At 37.7% G+C, this 19079-nt stretch overlaps 1 long non-coding RNA gene across 1 annotated transcript; it reads left to right on the top strand.

Annotated features, from left to right (window-relative positions):
- The first annotated feature begins 15850 nt into the window (after window positions 1–15850).
- On the top strand, window positions 15851–17296 carry LOC147566489 (uncharacterized). The gene is made up of 2 exons (XR_015230477.1): window positions 15851–16136; window positions 16202–17296. It is a non-coding gene; the product is annotated as an uncharacterized LOC147566489 (long non-coding RNA).
- The last annotated feature ends 1783 nt before the right edge of the window (window positions 17297–19079 follow it).

Here is a 19079-nt window from a genome sequence, read left to right as displayed (position 1 = left end):
TTCGAGGAAGGTGGGTCGGCCTTCGCAGAGTACCTCCTCTACCTTGGGACAATGCGGGTAGGTCTATAGAAGAGGCCTACACGTCTAAATGGTTCTACTCAACGAGATCAGCAAGAGAGTCTTGGATACTCGAGGCAAAAGGATAGATTAGTCATTCATTAATGAAATCTATTAACCAAGAGTCATAAGGTATGATCAGTGAAGGAATTCACTTACCCGGAACGACGGAGTCAAAGGGTAGGGCCTTCGTCCGCTTTACTTCGAAGAACTGGGGTCTTGGAATCACTTATTCAATCGGGGACGATTTTTATTGAATAATGTGGGAAAACTAATGTTTTTCAAAAACGATAACGAGTTTTAAAACTTTGCCATTTCTTTATGTAGTTTTAAGATGACACAAACGATTTCAACATTGAATCACACCTAAGGGAGGTGTTGATCCACTTCCTAGAATGGAAGAATGAATCCGAGAATAATTCTCAGATTCAAAAGGAAGGTCACTAGAATACCCAATCCCAATGTTGACTCATACAAGAGAAGGTCAAAAGCCATTTGCAAGCAATCGTATAACATTCTCTTTGGAAGAATAATGAATGCTAGCATAACCATTAAGACAAACTGAGGAAGAATTTCCCACAGAAGTCATAAATGGAGAGGTACGAGACCTCCAAGGCAATCTGAAAGTCATCCTAACGGAAGACAACAGAATACATCTATCACCCAATTCAATATTGATTGAACAAAGATAGATAAGACCTTAGATGAGTCACTCAGGTTGTTACAAACAAACTGAGCAGAACATACGGGAATATCCAGTCTAAGAAAGGTTCTTGAGATTTGGTACAAAGAATCTAAGAAACAGATTCAAAAGGGCAAAAGGATCAGTCAAGTGAGACAAACATTTGATCAAAGAAAAGCAGCTACCGAGTACATGGTCAAGAGTATTTCTCATTACTGTGAATGTTTCTGAACAATGGCTAGACCATTTAAAAGGAAACTACCTTTAGCACTTGGAGGACAAAAGGAATGGAATTATGAATTCCGATTCCGTATCCTTGTTAACAAAGTTAAAAACAAGTATCGTAAAATTCCTTCATCAGGTATTTAAGACCAGATGAGCGGCTCAGTGGGAGCTCAAGGAAATCACATACTTGACTAAAAGAAGTAAAGATCCAAGAGGGAGCAGAAGCAGTGATGCTAGGGATGCTGAAAGGGATCGAAGTCTTCTTTTAGACACTGATCTAGCTTAGAACTTAATAGTGATTATTTTGTTCTTCTAGAAACGTCTGATGTTTTAAACCAGTGATAAAATTAACTGAAGGTTAACATTGATAATGGCTAAAATCAAGAGATTCAAACTCATTAAACTTCAGCATTGTCAATTAGGTCTTAAGGACTAAATTGACTAAGTCACCCTTTTCAAAAGGCATAGAGACTGGTAATCTATTAGGACTCATACAGTGTTATGCAGACCTATAAGTTTACTTGCAGAAGCTAACGAGAGAAACTTCAAATACGTACTCTGACAACTTCATGAAGTATGGAAACGTACAAATCATAAAGTATAAGTCAGAATGTTTGAAAGGTTCAAACAAAGTACAAACCGAAGTAAAGAATCACTTTGACAAGATAGTGAAAACTTGAGTCAAACACTTGATAACCATCAAAGGAGTTGAGAAACAGTTTCCCAACTCTGCTCCATGGAACACATCCGACGGATGGTGGATTCAGTGGGAGCAATCGAACATTGCTATGCATAATTCGATCAAAGATGGGTTTAAGCCAGTCTTCCGAATATTTTGGGACATATTCTATAAACGATTGTTTTCACACTTACCAAAATTCCGTCTAAAGCTAAATTTGTAAAAGCATTACAAAACTAGCTAATATCTGACGCAATTTCTTTTTTAAAAGAAATTTGGGCTTCTTCCATAACCAATCAAGAGAACAAAGTGTTTGTTGCTCATGATAGTATTCTTCTAATAATTAGCACACCTAGTAGTCTGGGAGAAAACACTAATTATTACAAGAATAAGTGGGAGAAAAGTACAAGTCGATTTAATTCGATCATGAGAAAAATCATGAAGAGTCATGAAGAACAATCATGAAAACTTGTACAAGACGATTAAATTCGACCAAGAGCAACAAACTGCGGCTCCTCGGAAAAGGAAAGGTTAAAGATATGATCTTGTAAACCCACCGCACAAAAGCGAATGTCATTCGCAGGAGAACTCTCAAAGCGAGTGAAAGTGTCTCTAAAGGAATATCTCAAAGTAGTTGAGAAAATTCCAAATTGTTGTTCAAAAGCCCTAGAAAGGTCAAAATAAAATCTTAAAGACTCAGAAAATAAAGGTTATTTCTGAAGAGATAAAAGACCTGCGCAGAAACGGAAACTGACTCTAGATTTTGGCTAGAAGCCAAAATCATCGTGGAATCCATATCTCGTCAAGACATGAAGCTTGATAATTTAAGTCAACAGAAGACCTAAATTGGTTTTCCAAAATAGAAAACTGAGAAGGATGGAAACATTCATGTTTCCCGAAACGAGACAAGAAGAATAAAGATTCTTCCAATCAAGTTATGTCCACAAGCATGCTTAAGAAATCTATCGACGGATTAAAAGCACGCAAGAGTTAGAATCTTCGATTCAAAAGGCAATCAAAGAAGTTTGATTCCTGAGGAATGAAGAAAATCTTGAATCACGAAATTTCAAGAAGGTAAGTGGGAGTAAACAAACCTTCCGGGTCCGTATGCAGAGTACATACAAAAGGATGATAGGATTAGAGAGACTCAGTACGCTGAGATGCTTGAGATCCGAAACAGAAAATCTAAGACTCGGAAAGTCTAAAAGAATTTCGACCCAAAAACTCATGACAGAGGGCGTTGCAAAAATCGGAGTCTGAAAAGACACCGATGAGCTAGCACGCATGAGAGAGACATTTATGTTCGAAAACATAAAGTCAATCATGTTGGACATGATTAGCATTTAAACATCCGAATTCGGATTGGAAAACCGAAACACTACTTAGTACATCCTAGAAGGCTAAAGGATGAAGTAGTACAAAATTGAACATATCATCGTAGCAAACTTTCAGACATGGAAGGAAAGTAGGCTAAAAGTGTTTAAGCCGGGAACTGTTGCAAATACTACATAAAGAATTAAAAGCCTTAACTCTAGTAAAAGTTATTAGAAATTATCAAGGTTGAAGATAACCGTCTTCAAATTAATTGATAATTAGCAAAGTTTAAAACCGACTACCACGGTAGTCAAACTGAACTGTCACCTAAGACATAGTATGAGATTCATACACAGTCTAAGGCATGAGGTATAATTTTAAACCTCGACGAGTAAAACTGAGTGGGTAAAAAGAGTTTTACGGAAGAGGCTCAGATTTACAACTCTCGTTATCAGAAATAATAGAGTTATTTCACAAGTCGTCTAAATTTGGTTTAGTATTTAAACGACAGTCCATTGATGATAAAACATTCCGAATAGGTTTGTCAGATACGTGATCTGATGAATGAAACCCTATTAAGTGAACTTGGAATATTTATTATCGAATCCCTGGTCCAGGTCATTGCATGGACAACAATGACTCACGAAGACTAGCACGGGAGTCGATGGGATAGCGCAGTTTCATGGGCTATAGGAATAGTATATTCTATTCGACTACGTGAGTGTGTAAAAGGTTTATACACTGGATAACCCTCAAATGAGAAGTACATCACTCGTGATGAACGTCAATACTTCTCATAAAGACAATTGGAGAGATTCCTCAAAACATGAGTGCTCCACTCATCTTATGTAAGGAATGCCCGACTTTGGTTCCGTTAAACGCCGCGCCGTAAAAGGAGGTTATAAAGGCGGACACTGGGAAGGACAGGATAGACATGAAGTTAAGTGGGAGCGCAAGAATGGATTGTGTCACCCTAATCACATTAGGTACAAAGTGTCTCAAGGCCACTTGATGAGTAGCAACTGAAAATGCGTGGCCGCGCTCAAACGGATTAAAAGTTAATCGTTTGTCTTTTACAGTTGTACTCGGATATCAAGAAAGTCTGAATGACGTGACGTATCAGATGGGATACTAAATTGACACGGGAATCGAGGCATTGCACTTGTTCTAAGTCCAAGTGGGAGTCTGAAGGAGTTGAAGGAGATGTCCTTCGACCAAGGTGACAATGCGAACAATTTGTCGGATAGGACAATTGATGTGGAAGATCATCAAGTCCGATTGATTTAGGGATCGTAGAGTTGTAGCTAGAGACCAACTACGATCGTCGAATTACGAAGTAATTCGCGGCTAACTTCGATCGGATCCTACAACGGGTTACACATAAGAGTGACAAATTGATCTAGGATATGACTAGTGGGAGTGAGATATAATCATGGGAGTGTCCCATAAACATATCTCATAGGCCTAAAAAGGAATTAGGCAAAGATAGTACAAAAAGGCCAAAAACAGGTTTTTGGGCCTAGGCCGATTCGGGCACTTTTAGGGCTCGGATTGGGCTGATTTTTGGAGGGACGTTTCCTTATGTTATGAACATTAAATCTGCCAATTTTGGCTGGGTTTGGACGTCATCTCCTTAGGGAATTGAGAAAATACCAATAGTTGCTATTTTCGACTATTTCCCTAAATCTTATTCTAAAGGGTGTTTTGGGAAACCTAAAAGGAGGTGGATTCTTATTAGGGTTCTATATAAACACTCTTAGGGCAGAGAATAAGGTGTGGAATTTCTCTCTAAGCTTTCTTACTCTACCACATCAAGTAGAGAGGAGAAAGTGAGCTAATTCCCATTAACTATCTATCTAGTCAAGCAAGAAGAAGGTCTTCTTATTATCCAACCACCATTGGTGTGCTAGCTATACAACAAGGTGGGAGATCAAATTGATTGCTCGTGTCCCAAGTAGAGGAGCTACACTTGAAGCTCTTGATCTTCTTCAATCAATTCAACTAGTTTGAGGGAAAAGCGATTAAGGTAATCCACTATCTCCATTAGATTAATTACTAGTTTTGCATGTGATCCTGGGAATACTAGTGTAGACATTAGATGTCATATTTCCGCTATAAACACTAGTAGAAGGGTATAAAACCCTACAATGGATTGTACACAGAACAATTCCCTGTACACAAGAAAATTCCTAGAACAAAAAGGTCTAGTACATAACCAAATGGCCAGCACACAGAACAATTCCCGGTACACAAAAAAATTCCCAATACAAAAATGTGTAGTACATATCAAAAAAGTGGTCAGTACACTAAATAATTCCCGGTACACAAGAAAATTTCCTTGTACAAATCAGTGAAAAACTACCAAAAATGAAGAAATTTGTTGAAATTGGAAAGAGATAAGAAATAAATCTGGAAAAAAGAACGAAATTTGTTGAGATTGGAGAGAGAAATATGTGTGGGAGAAAATAAAGAAGAAATAAGAAATAAATCTGAAAAAAAGAACGAAAATGGCAAGTTGGTCAATTTTCTAATGACAATTCTGTAAATTCGTGGAAAGTACAAGGTTTGATGTAAAGTGCGTCAGACTATTTTTCAAAAATTTCGCTTTTCCCGGGAATTTTTCTGTGGCAATTTTGTAAATTTATGGAAAGTACACAGTCTGATGGGAGGCGTGTTAGATGATTTTCCAGAAATTTTCGAGTTTCCCGGGAATTTTTCGATGACCGTTTCGTAAATTTCGAAAAGAAGAAGGGGGTTTCGGAAATTCCACCCCCATCTCCTGACCATTGGACCTGCCCCTTATTCTTTTCCTGCAGTGAACCTGCTTCTTGTTTTGGGTCAAGAATTGGGCCTTTTGCCCAACCCCTCTAGCACAAACTCCCTAGCAAATCAAAAACGAAAATTTGGGCTTTTTAGTTGGGAGATGTTATGTTTTTATTTGTTTAAGGTAGCCAATAGACGGACAACTAAACTTCTTATGTGGACAACTATTTGGGGGTGTAAATATAACATTATTTTTAATGGGAGACAATTTATTCTCTGTAAAATTCTCCACATAAACTCTTCACCTCCTTCTCCCACCAATCACCACCACATCTCTCGCCAACAACCACCACATTCTCCAATTGATGGTGTTTCTCTTGATGAATCAAGACTGTCCAACCGCACAAACTCTAAGTATCTTAATTGTTTGTTCCTATGATTTGATGAATAAAAAAAATTTAAAAATCTTAAATAAAAATTACAACTTATCATTCATCTAAGTTTTCTACTTATTTATTGGTTTCTTGATTAATAAAACCATTGAAAGAATAAATTATGATGTAGTCTAGAGAGAGAAACTACCCAGACTTAATATGTTTGATCTCAATTGCAAACCCTAGATACCACATTTATTGGGAAGAAAAACACCAAAGTACCCAAACCCTAAAACCCCATAAACCTATAATATACTCCGTATAATGTTTCATATGAGTGGGAAGGACAAGAAAATGGGTAGTCTAGTAGTTAGATGTTGATGGAATGAGTGATTTTGCAAAGGGTGAAAGCTCCCCATTCTCTCACGGCAATGGTGGTGAAGCATAGGAAATTTAGAGAGAGAAAGAGATCTAAAGTTGTCCCCTTAACTTAAAAGATTATATTTGCACCCAAAGCAATTTATGTCCATATAAGAAATTTGTTTGTCCACTTATTGGCAACCTTGTTTAAAGTTTAAAAAGGAATTCCTCTGGCCTCCTAAGACGGGTTTGCTGCTCCTTGGTGCAATTAACAGGAGGGAAGAGCATTTATTCTTTTAAAAAAATTTAAAAGTATGGCCTTTTCATTACCAAGAAAAAAGATAAAACTAATATTGTTTGTTACCCTTTGGTGCAAAAGAGAAAAACTTATATCACTCACCTTTTTAATGGAGACCCACAGTAGAAAAGCTAAAAAGTTATATAATTGAAGTATGATTTGAAAATACTAAAAGGGTGGGACTAATTAAGTATAGAAATAGTAGGTTTCGAGAGTCAATTTTGAATATTTTATGTAGATACGATTGAAATAAATAAATTATTGAGAAAAAAGAATGAAAGATAAAGGAACTGAAAAGTAGGTCAATTATAATACAGACATAATTGAGAATAGACGAAATAGAGTAAAGGGTGAAAACACTAATGACAATTGGTATCAAACATTTTGGTCCGGTTATCCTTTTGCACACGTGACATGTGTGGGTGTGATCTTAATTAATTTGATCCCATAATAGCAAAGTAGGAAATTTCATCAATCTGGCCAGTTGCTAAGGAGATTTTATAGACAATGTCCAAATTTGTTAAAGACAAATTTACTAACACTCAATTGATGCAGTTAGGACATTAATTAAAAATATAAAATTACTTTCTTCTTCCTTTTCTTCTCTTCTTTCTTCTTTCAGCAAAAGTCGTCGGTCGTAGTTCAACCGACGACTTAAAGTTTTTTCTTCCTTTCTTCTTCTCTTGTTCTTCCTTCTTCTCCTCTTCTCTTCTCTTCTCTTCTCTTCTCTGTCTACTCTCTCTCTCTCTAAGTTTTCTGTAATAACAATTTAACACTTCTACATTAGATTTGGTACCAAAATCTTATTTTTCTATTCTACCAATATCATATGACCAGAACAATTTCAAAAGCTCGTCTTGGCATCATATGATGGTACATTAGGAACTATCAAACCCCTAATAACACAAGACATCTGAGTTAGGGTAATTCATACTTTAAATGAAGTACTTATTCTAAACTTTCCAATAAGAAAAATTAGGGTTTATGTTCATAATGAAAAATTAGTATTTGAGTTTGGGTAATTTGCTATTAGGTGCTACAAGTTCCAAATACCAATTGAGTTATTGGTTTGTGATGATAAATGGAAACTAGAGAGAGAAAAGGGTATACCTTGATTCATCACAAACAATATATACAGGAACGGTGGGAGGTTCATCGCTATTACGCAACATCTCTTTTGAACAGTGAATCAGAGAGTTGAAAAATTCAGAAGTCTTACTCTTACTTAATGAATCAAATAGAAGAGAATAGAGAGAGAACAAAGTCGTTGGTCGGAGTTACCGGCCGAACTCTGGCCGTCGTGATGAGATGGGTAATAAACACCCTCAAATTGGCCCTTGCCTTTAACCACACTTGGTCAACTTGCTTTGACCAAGTTTTAGGTAAAAAAACACATTGCCTATAACATGTTTGGACCTTGCCTATAAAACTTCTCATATTGTTATTACCAAGGGATGATTAGGTGGGATCTCTACTCTTTTTTTTTTTTTTTTTGTTAAGAGAATACATTAAGTAAACTTAGAGTAGTACATTATTACAATACTTATGAACTAAAAAAGAAGGAATAACTTTCCACAACTTTGACAACTTCTTCTTTCTTGCCCATTTAGCTAAGGCGTCCGCTTTATCATTCATCTTTCTGTGAGTGTAGGTGAAGAGGACCTTGTCAAGAGTTTTTGCCGCTTCCTTTATCTTCTTAATGTGGATATTAGAGTACCAGTGGATGGCATGCTTTTGATTATTGAGGTGGTTGATCAGATTTATATTATCACTTTCGATAATAATATTCTTATGGTTGTTTTGGAGGGCCCAGAGGAGACCTTTCAAGATGGCCACGGCTTCACCTTCTTCGCTATTTCTAGCTCTTTCCATGGATGCAAGGGCTGTGATAAACCTTGAGTCAGCATTATGCGCAATTATGCCAATCCCAATATTCTCGGACACCGAGATGAAAGAAGCGTCTACATTGATTTTGATGAAAGGATCTACAGGCGGTTTCCAAGTATCCACTGTTTTAGACAGACTCTTTCTGTTCTGTACTATCCCCTTCTCCGGGAAACTCTTAATGCTGTTAATGACCGATAAAGTATCTAAAATGGATTGTTGAAAGCAGTTATCACACCTCATTTTCCATATAAACCAAAGGATCGTAGCGAAATGAGATCCGTTTACAGTAGTGTTGTTCTGGGGAGAGTTCTGCCAAGAGAAAATCCAGTCTATGATCGAGTTGATATTTTCCGTGATAACATTAAAATAGAACCATATGTTTTTTGCCATAGGACAATGTAAAAGAGCGTGTTCCATAGTTTCCTGAGTTGGACATTTATTGCAAAGGAAATCATTTCCTATATATTTTCCTATTCGGTGCTTGACAGGTAAAGCCTTATTGCAAATTTTCCATATAAAGATTTGGATTCGAGGAATAGTGGGAATCGACCATATAAAATTCCAGTTATGTGGAGATGGTTGGGATATTCCTATGGAATTTCTGAGGTGATGATACATGGATTTAATAGTGAATTTCCCTGATTTCGACAGTTTCCATCTGAGTTGATCGTTTCCCCTACTATCAATGGGGATCGTTTTGATGATCTTACTGGTATCCACATCAAAAGTTTCCGCCAACTTGTTTTCATTCCATTCATCATTTGTTAAGAGCTGAGAAACTTTTACCAAGTCAGAGTTTTTGACATTTTGGAGAGGTGGAGGAGTATCTGGAATCCAGCTGTCATTCCAAATATTGACCTCTGTACCTGTGTGGATTTCCCAAATAGAAAGATCTTGCATCTGGTTATAAACTTTATTAATGTTCTTCCATATCCACGAGTGGTGGTTCTTACTGCTACCTGGAAAGGCGGTATGAGGGAAGTATTTAGCTTTTAACAGTCGAACCCACGCAGTCTCCGGCTCCGTCCTGATCCTCCAGGCAAGTTTGCAGAGAAACGCTTTGTTATCAATGTCTGGGAGGTGAATTCCAAGACCACCCTCTCTTTTAGAGCTACATATGGATGTCCAAGCCTTTGTACAGATACCTTTAGACTTACCCCACCAGAATGACTTTTGAATAGTCATGATGCGTTTGCTAACACCCTTTGGTAGAGCGAAACATTGCATCTGGTATCGAGGTACGGCAGCTGCCACGGAAGATATGACCACCGTTCGACCTGCCTGCGAAAGAAAAGAATGATTCCATTTGTTTAGTTTCTTATTAATTTGATCTATTAATTCATTAAAGACTTTCGTCTTGTTAGCCCCTATGAAAAGTTGGGCTCCCAAGTATTTCTCCGACGCCGAAGCATATTTGACTTTGAGAGCCTTCGTAATCATTCTTTTGAACTTGGGATGAGAGTTCTTCGAGAAGAAAATGTTCGATTTATTGTAATTGATAATTTGACCTGAAGCATCACAGAAGATACGGAGAAGATTTTTTAGATTATGGATGTTATCAAGCGAGTTTTTACCAAAGATGATACAGTCATCGGCAAATAAAAGGTGGGAGATCTCCATCCCCGAGTTACTAATCGGGAACCCAGAGAAGGCTTCGGTGCCCTCTTTAGCCAAGATGAGCCTACTGAGGCCTTCCATAACCACCGCGAAGAGAAAAGGAGAAAGAGGATCTCCCTGTCTAATACCCCTTGAAGGGAAGAACCTCTGACCTGGCTTCCCATTAATGAGGACAGCCATCGAGGAAGTGGTAATACAGGTAGTGATCATATTGATCCAATGCTCCGCGTATCCAAGTTTACGCATAATATCCTGTAAAAAATTCCATTCCACTCTGTCAAAAGCTTTCGACATATCAAGTTTTAGACCGAAGTAACCTTTATTTCCTTTCATTTTCTTGTAAGAGTGAATCATTTCCTGCGCAATGATGATATTATCCGATATTTGTCTACCTGGGACAAAAGCCGATTGAAAAGGAGATATAATGTTTGTCAGAGTGTGTTTAAATCTATCTGCTAGGATCTTAGTAATAATCTTATAAGTAGTGTTTAGAAGGCTGATCGGACGGAAGTCTGCTGGAGTTTGTGGTGCAGTAGTTTTAGGAATAAGACAAATGTTTGTATGGTTAACATTAGGAGGAAGAGTTGCTGTGTTGAAAAAGTTGGTTACCATACTATAGATGTCTTGGCTAATAGTGTCCCAGTTGGCTTGAAAGAAGAAAGGAGGGAATCCATCAGGACCAGGAGCAGCCTCTTTCTTTAAACTCTTAATCGCTTCATCCACTTCTATTTTATCAGGCGTCTTGGTGAGCTCTTGATTTTGACTGTCTGAAATTGAAGGTTGAAAGAGCTCAAGGATCTGGGCATCCACTACTGTTCTGGCTGAGGAACTAATATTCAGGAAATGGGAAGAAAAAATATTATGAATATCATTGAGGTTGTCCTGCCAAGAACCCGTGTCGTCTTTAATAGCCAGGATTTTGTTTTTACGACTTCTCTGGATGGCTTGGGAGTGGAAATATTTAGTGTTCTTATCACCTAAAGTGATAAAATTATTCCGCGATTTCTCCTTCCACAAACTTTCTTGAAGATTGTAGAGCTCTTCTAATCTCCTACTGAGGTTAAGCTGATCTGCTTTACATTGGTAATTCTGCAATTTCGTAATTATCTCATTAATATTATGTTCTATGTTTCCAAAAACATTTTTATTCCAGTTGGTAAGGTGTTTACTCAAACTATGGAGATTGTTTTGAATGTTTTTGTCGAGTTTATTATTCAATTCCCATTTACTGGCTATAAAGTCGTGGCATTCCGGATGAGACATCCAAGTACGAATGAACTTAAAAGGTTTAGATTTGTTCTTACTCTCGATGCGATTAGACATGAGAATAGGAAGGTGATCTGACCCTACTCCGTCCAAATGAGTTATCTCTGCGTTTTTAAATTTTTGAAGCCATTGCTGGTTAGCTAAAGCTCTATCCAGTCGTTCTTGAATCAGGTTATTGCCGTATTGTTTATTGCTCCAGGTAAAGGGGTTTCCCGAGAAACCCATGTCCAGAAGGCCTAGATTGGAGATGATGTTATTGACTTTAGGTGTAATAGAGTTAGTAGTAGAGTTTCCACCACACTTGTCTAGAGGATCAAGGATGATGTTAAGATCCCCAATGACCACCCAAGGCGTATCTGAACTCGGATTAAGGTCGCTAAGTTTTTTCCAAGGTTTCAACTTGTGATTAGCATATGGGCTACCATAGAAGCCAGTGATAAGCAGAGGACTGGAGTTGTGAGTATCTTGGAATTCCATATGAATCATGTTGTTGTCCGAAAACAAAATTTTAGCCTTAATATTGTGGTTCCAGTACATAACCAGACCACCTGCTTTGTTTACCGGTTCAATGTAGTGGCTCGCGTATTCTTTTCCAATCCGAATATTCTTCATAATATTAAAAGATTTGTTTTTAGTTTCGGACAGGAAAATAATGTCCGGTTTAGTCCTACCGATTATGTTCAGGAGATGCTTCTTAGTCATAAAAGAGGAGATACCTCGAACATTCCAACTTAAAATAGTTGGGCTACATTCTGGGGGTGCCTGCATAATGAGAGCTCAAAAGGCACTACTGCCACAAAATAAGAAATAACCGCCACCAACTAGGCAAAAAGATACAAAGCTAAAACGAGAAATTATCTAGGCAGGATCACGAAGGAAAAATAAAAACCAACAACAGTCCACAAAAAACTTAATAACAGTCCACAAAATATAAAAAGACAGACCACCTAAGTCTAAAGGCACCTCCAGCTAAAACACCAGGAACCACAAGTCTCACTACGTCGGAGACCTAGCCGGACGGCACCACCACTACCAACAAAACACAGAACACCAACTAACTAGACAAGGAGACTAGACCAACACAAATAACCCAACATACAACTGAACCAGAGCAAAAAAAGGAAAAATAAACACTAAGTAAAGACAGGAAATAAGAAACCAGACTCTAAACTACCAAGCTAGGCTGTTCATCGACCTCCTCATTTCTAGCATCTGAAGCATCACCCGGAGAGACTAACAGTGAGTCCGCAAATATGTGACGCCTCTTCTCTTCTTGACTGTCAATAATCGATTCTGGGGGGGAGAAATACCAATTGGGAAGATTAGCCTGAGCTAGATCATACTCGACAATGGACTTGTACTTCCTGATGCCACTGTTGCTGCTTTCTCCAAAATCACCCGAGCCTCTTTCTCTGACTTTCTTAGTCACTGACCTGTGATACTCCCCCTCCTCAACCTTAATCTCCATTAGATGGTCTGTATCCTTCCTCTTACTAGTCTTGTTACTTTGAACCATAGAAGGCCCTTTATCAATGCCTTGTTCATTGGAAGGGACAACAGATAAGGCCCAATTCTGCACACTCGGGTTAATGGTTGGGGAGATGTCCATCTTAGAGCTAGAGGCTCTAACATTAGGCTTGATACATGGGACAGGGGAGTGTTCGATAATCCGACATCTATGACAGATAGCTTTAGGAAACCTCAAGTAACTAAAATTAATTGGCTTACCTCCATCTGTGAAAATGGAATTCAAAGTAGCAAGTAAAGGAGTCCTCACATCATACATGAATTGGATACGGATCAGAGAGTTAGTAACCATACTAAAGTTTCGAGGCTGCACTTGCATAATATAACCCATACATGAAAATATGATGTCTAAGTCTTGACGATTCTGAATAGCCGAGGGTAGTCCAGCAAAACTGCACCACATCGGTTCACACATCAACTCAGGAGCTTCCTTGGGTAGAGGGAAGTCCACTTCTTGCATGACTACAAGAAGACCTCTAATGATCCATGGTCGACCCTGGTTGATTTCATTCATCACCACTGAACTCCTTGGTTTGATAACGAAGTGATTAGGACCATAGGGGGCTTTGGTGATCTCACACTCTCTGAAAAAACGTGACTGAGCCGAGAGATTTCTTCTGATAAAACCGATCCCGTAATCATACGAGCAGCATAGTCTGGCCACAAACCCTGCTTGTATTTCTTGAAGTTCTTTGCTAACCGAAGGCTTCTGGTATGATATTGTCAAGTTACCATACTCCGAAATGTTCATTTGAAGAGCCATCCTATCTGTTAGGTCTTCTATTTGGAGTTTAGAGAATACGTTCGACATTAACAGATAAGGAGGAAGAGGAAGAGGTGAGAGACTATAAATGAAACCAAAGAAACTCAAGCAGATTTTTATGTATTCTCTTCTTCTCAAGGTAGGTATGAATTTAATATCCTTGACATGCATGGCCTCGAACTAATAATCTGGTCTAAACTAGACTATAATCACTCTCAAACCCTAATGATCCTCGGGAAGAAGCAAAAACCCACGAGTCGACCACCACTTGTAAGCCTTCAAAGAAACTGACCTATCCTGAGAAACCAAGCGTAATCGAGAACGAGAAACCGGCGCACGCTTGAGGAGGGATAATGAACAGCCTATCTTGGAAAAACTACTCTTGACACATGTAATAAACTAATCAAATTAAAGGGTTAAAAAAACTTACCTTGCTCTGTGAGAGATCTTTAGAATAGATTGTGCGATTCCTTTTGCTGATTCCCGATGATAATGAAGCTTATGACTTTATGCTTCTTATTCCTTCTAACTCTGTCTATGATCAGCTTTCTTCACGGATTAAGAGGTTAAGGAGATCTAGATTGACCCGACTAAGTCCTAAAATTTGGATCTAACGGTAATTATGTTTGATGAAGATGGATCTACGCTTGCATGTATCCTTTGGGTAGATTTTGGGTTGAGATGGTTGTTCCTTTAATGGTGTTTTAGGGTTTTTTCTGGTAGAAAGGAGAGGGAAGAAAAAAACGTCTGCTGACGTCACTGGAGCTTCTCTCTCCTCAGGGATCTCTACTCTTATGGCCGAATATAACAAATTCCTTACCCTTAGACAATGTCTAAATTCAAATAACCATGGATTCTACTTCCTATGAGAATCGAACTTGAGACCTCCAAGATTTTGGAGTTTTGTCAACACTGTCAACCACTTGGGCAACTAAGTGCTGACAATGCGAAGGGATGCTAGAACAAAAGATATTGTATCAGTATCAATTTAATTTTTTTTTTTTTATATAGAAGTATCAATTTAATTACAATGCATGTGTAGGACAGAAACCCCAACAAATTAGGACTAACACAATTAACAAATAGAAATTTACATTTGGAATAACAATTATACATAGTTTGATGGTTACAAAATGACAACAAAATTTTCTTCTCGACTTGAAAATTAGGTAACTCAGAGAGACTAAACAAAGCACGCCAACAACAAGAAAAAACAAAAAGAAAAAATATTAATAGAAAAGATAGATAAAAGGTCCATTATAGTTAGTGGATAGTTTTATACAAAGAAAATGCATTGCTTTTTGGGTAGAAAGCTACTGCAAACGAAACCATAACTTGATAGGTGACAAAGACAAAAGCAAGACAATCTCCTTTTTTTCTCTTCATAATTTCTCAAGTGAAAATTGACTACCTAACTATCGTGCTCCCGCACGCGAAACCCTTCCTTCAAATATAAAATAATAACAAATATAAAGTTGATGGGGTTTACTTGTTTATTTATTACCGGCAAAACATTATATAAACATTAATCAATGATTTCGAGTTTAATTAGCCGGGTTGGATGGGTTTGACTATATCTCAGTTTATAATTTAGTTTGGATTGTAATAGTTGAGTTTAAGCTCCAATTGAGCATCAGTAGTTGAAGAATGTGTTTGACTACGAATTTCTTTTTGCTTGTGCAGTCGGTTTAGAAAAAACATCACCAATCGGGTTTGTTATCATAGTCTTCATAGAAAGGTGACATATGAATAAAGTTTATGTCCGTTTATAGTGGTGTCTAATCAATACAAATTAATACCTCACGAATCGAGGTGCAATTTGTATTCATTGTATTTTGAAAGCCCTGACCTTTTGGTGGCTCAAAAGGAAAATTTGAAATGTATCTCAATAGTTAGTCGGTATAAGTGAGGGGTGAAAGCAATGGCTCCATTGGGTGTGGTTGAGTGACTAGTGAGTGGTGCTTATAGAAGAGAGATCATACAGGTGAGGGGAGTGCTCACAGTTTCTTGGATATATGGGTGGGGATGCTTTAGGTGGTGAAAGAAAAGAGAATTGTAGTGATTTGTATTGATTTTCATAGCTATTACATAAGATCATTATAAGGAGTAGTACAAGAGAAAAGTTTAAGCAATTGAACAATGTGGGACTATATTGGACTATATTTGTAACATTCCCCCTCAAACGAATGACTTTTGCTAGTGAAAAATTCATGAGTTTGCTAAACAAATTTGTAGATTTTGACTTGATGGAGGCATCAGTGTGAGGTTGCTATGTTGTTGATTTTGCTTTTCTTCACTTGAAGAAAAGTTGGCACCATTGCCAGGTTTTGTTGATATTGTTGTTGATTTTGCTTTTCTCCACTTGAAGAAAAGTTGGCACCATTGCCAGGTTTTGATGTTGATGTTGTTGATTTTGCTTTTCTCCATATGAAGAAAAGTTGGCACCATTGCCAGGTATTGACAATTACTAACCATTGTCCGGTTGACAATTACTAACCATTGCCCGGTTGACAATTACTGACCATTGTCCGGTTTTGGAGATCTTCCTACCTTGGTTTTTAATAGCCCTCACACATGATTATTACTCCACCATCATCAATGCAATTCAAGTTTTTGATCTACTTGATTTTATGTGTTGTTGAACATAAACACTAGCAATCATTCGATCTTGACCTTCCCACTTCTATTCTTCATTTATACTCTTTCTCATGTTTCCTCTTCTTTTGATCTTATAGAAAATATAATGGAACCAAGTAGCATACTAAAGTAACAAACATTTGAGAGTTCTCATCTTGGATATAAGAAGTATGAGCAAATCAATTGAAGAGAATTAACTCTTTCGCCATAAAGGAACCCACAAACATGTTATCAAAAACATCAAAAGAAAACCATCTTTGAGAATAAGCATGATTTCTTTGATACATTCTATCAAACACTTCATGTGCATCATATTGTAAATCAAGATTTTGGAGAATTATAAGTATAGTTTCAAGATAAACATGGGGGTATATAACTATTCTAACAAAGAAATCCATGAATTCTTTTCCCCCTCTCTAATAGTTTTCCAATTTCTCTCAAAATATAACTTCATGGACCATAGACACACATAGATTTGATGTTGGGGAGGACTTGACATTTGAAATGCTTGAGATCATTGAAGAGTATATCATGTGATTTCTTCAACAAATCACTCTTCTTTGGATCTTTCATCTTCTTGTTAATCTTCATCATCTTCAAATACTATTGAGAAAAGTATTGAAGAATGATTAGATCTCAACACTAGAAGAGAACTACTCTTATTTGAAAGAAAGAAAGAAAAAAAAGAACACTAAACTTGAACTAAAAACCTATAAAAGTCCGGCGGACGGTAGCCATTAATGGGACTACCGCCGCCGGCAAGCGGAAGACTCTATTGACTAACCCAAGAAAAAAAACCTAGAAGCTCTTATATCATGAAAGAGAAGAGATTGTAGTGATTTGTATTGATTTTCATAGCTATTACATAAGATCATTATAAGGAGTAGTACAAGAGAAAAGTTTAAGCAATTGAACAATGTGGGACTATATTGGACTATATTTCTAACAGGTGGGGATGCTTAAAGTAGTGGGTGGTATGGGATTTGCTTAATGGTAGACTTTGCATTTTGTTGGAGATAAAACGTCCATGGAGCTTCTTGATGTTTTCCAATCCTTGTTTAAAATTCACCCACTCTAACGAGAAAGTAGGTGTTTTGGCAATTGTAGGAACACAAGGTTTGAAGGGGGTATTCTCATTTTAAACTCACAGACTTTTTTCTTTTTGGCAAACCTCCCCATTTAGACCTTTATCTCCATCTTCTTCACTTCACCACCACCACCGTCATCAGGGGCTCAGGGCCATGTCACCGCCACCTTATTCTTCTCTGTCCCTCTCTCTCTCTCTTTCTCCATCTTTTTTCTTTCTACCGTACCCCTTCTCTCTTTAAACTTTATTGAGAGGGAGGGAGGGATATATATATATATATATATATATATATATATATGTGTGTGTGTGTGTGTATATATTTCTTTCTTGAAAGCAGTCGCCAACAGTTGACTAACTATCCCTCTGCGGGCCTTTGGTTTTCGACCAGAACAAAAGATAGTGAGAGACCAAAAACCAAACAAAGTGAAAGACCGAAAAATAAATAAATAAATCTATTTAGGGAGTCTTAGAGCCGGGTTAAACTTGCATCCCTTCCTTACAAAATGAAATCAATGGGGTCAAAATAGATTGACTAGTTCTTTGAGAAAGTCATAATTACTCAAGGCTCTACAAATCACATAACAAAAATGATTGAAATCTCAAGATGGCACAACCGAATAGGAGCAACTCCAAGCACAGTCGGGCTGAGGTCAAAAATTCAAAATTTTGGCCTCTGCCCGCTGCTCCAGCGTGGGTCGGTTGGCCCGGAGCCCCAACCGACTGCGTCAGTCGCCCTTAACATTAGGGACGACTGAAGCGTCCCCAACATGACCGTTGGAGACTCCCAACGGTCATGTTGGGGTGATCCTAGCCGTTGGATAAATTTTTCAACCCATTTTTTTTATTTAAATGTAATTAATCTTCTCTCATTTTAATTAGTTTTAATTTTTTTTAACTCTAAGAAACTTAAACATTAATAATTAAAATACATCCCACCAAAATGTCAGTCACCGAATAATTTTTTTTAACTATTTATGAAAAAATTATTATTTCATAAATAGTTCAAACACGTGGTTTGTATATACACAAAACCACACACGTTTTTCTCACACCAACAAAAAGGCCACACACGCGTTTCCCACATGAACAAATTTTCGGCCTCAAGAGAGGCTGAGGTTGGAGCTGAATTTTTGAGGCTGAGCTGAGGTTGAAAATTTTGGATGAAAAACTGATTTTTTTCAGCCCAAGACAGACTGAGACTGGAGTTGCTCTAAGACAAGGAGCATTTTGGTTTATCTTTTTAGGGTTATTTCCCTAATGGCCCCTAACTTTGTGACCAGCTTCCCGCCTGGCCCCCTACTTTACGAGAAATACCCATATGGCCCCCTTCCGTTATAACACTGTCACTCTGTCTCCTCCATCATGTTTTCTCTCTGCCAAGTCACGCCACATCATCTGTTACGCCACCTCATCACCTTCTCTGGCAGAGGTCGCCGGTCGGCCAAATTTCCGGCCGGCGACCTTCAAAATTTTTTTTTTCTCTCTTTAAATTTTTTTTTTTTTTCAAAATTCTCTCTCTCTCTAAACTCCGGCGAAGGACCGG

The sequence above is a fragment of the Eschscholzia californica genome, unplaced genomic scaffold (assembly GCF_041429995.1).
Source record: "Eschscholzia californica isolate CP2 unplaced genomic scaffold, dmEscCali1.0.p SCAF_1, whole genome shotgun sequence".
NCBI classification, from domain to species: domain Eukaryota; kingdom Viridiplantae; phylum Streptophyta; class Magnoliopsida; order Ranunculales; family Papaveraceae; genus Eschscholzia; species Eschscholzia californica.
The sequence above is the reverse complement of the archived record's forward strand: the minus strand, read 5'-3'. Positions and strand labels throughout refer to the sequence as shown.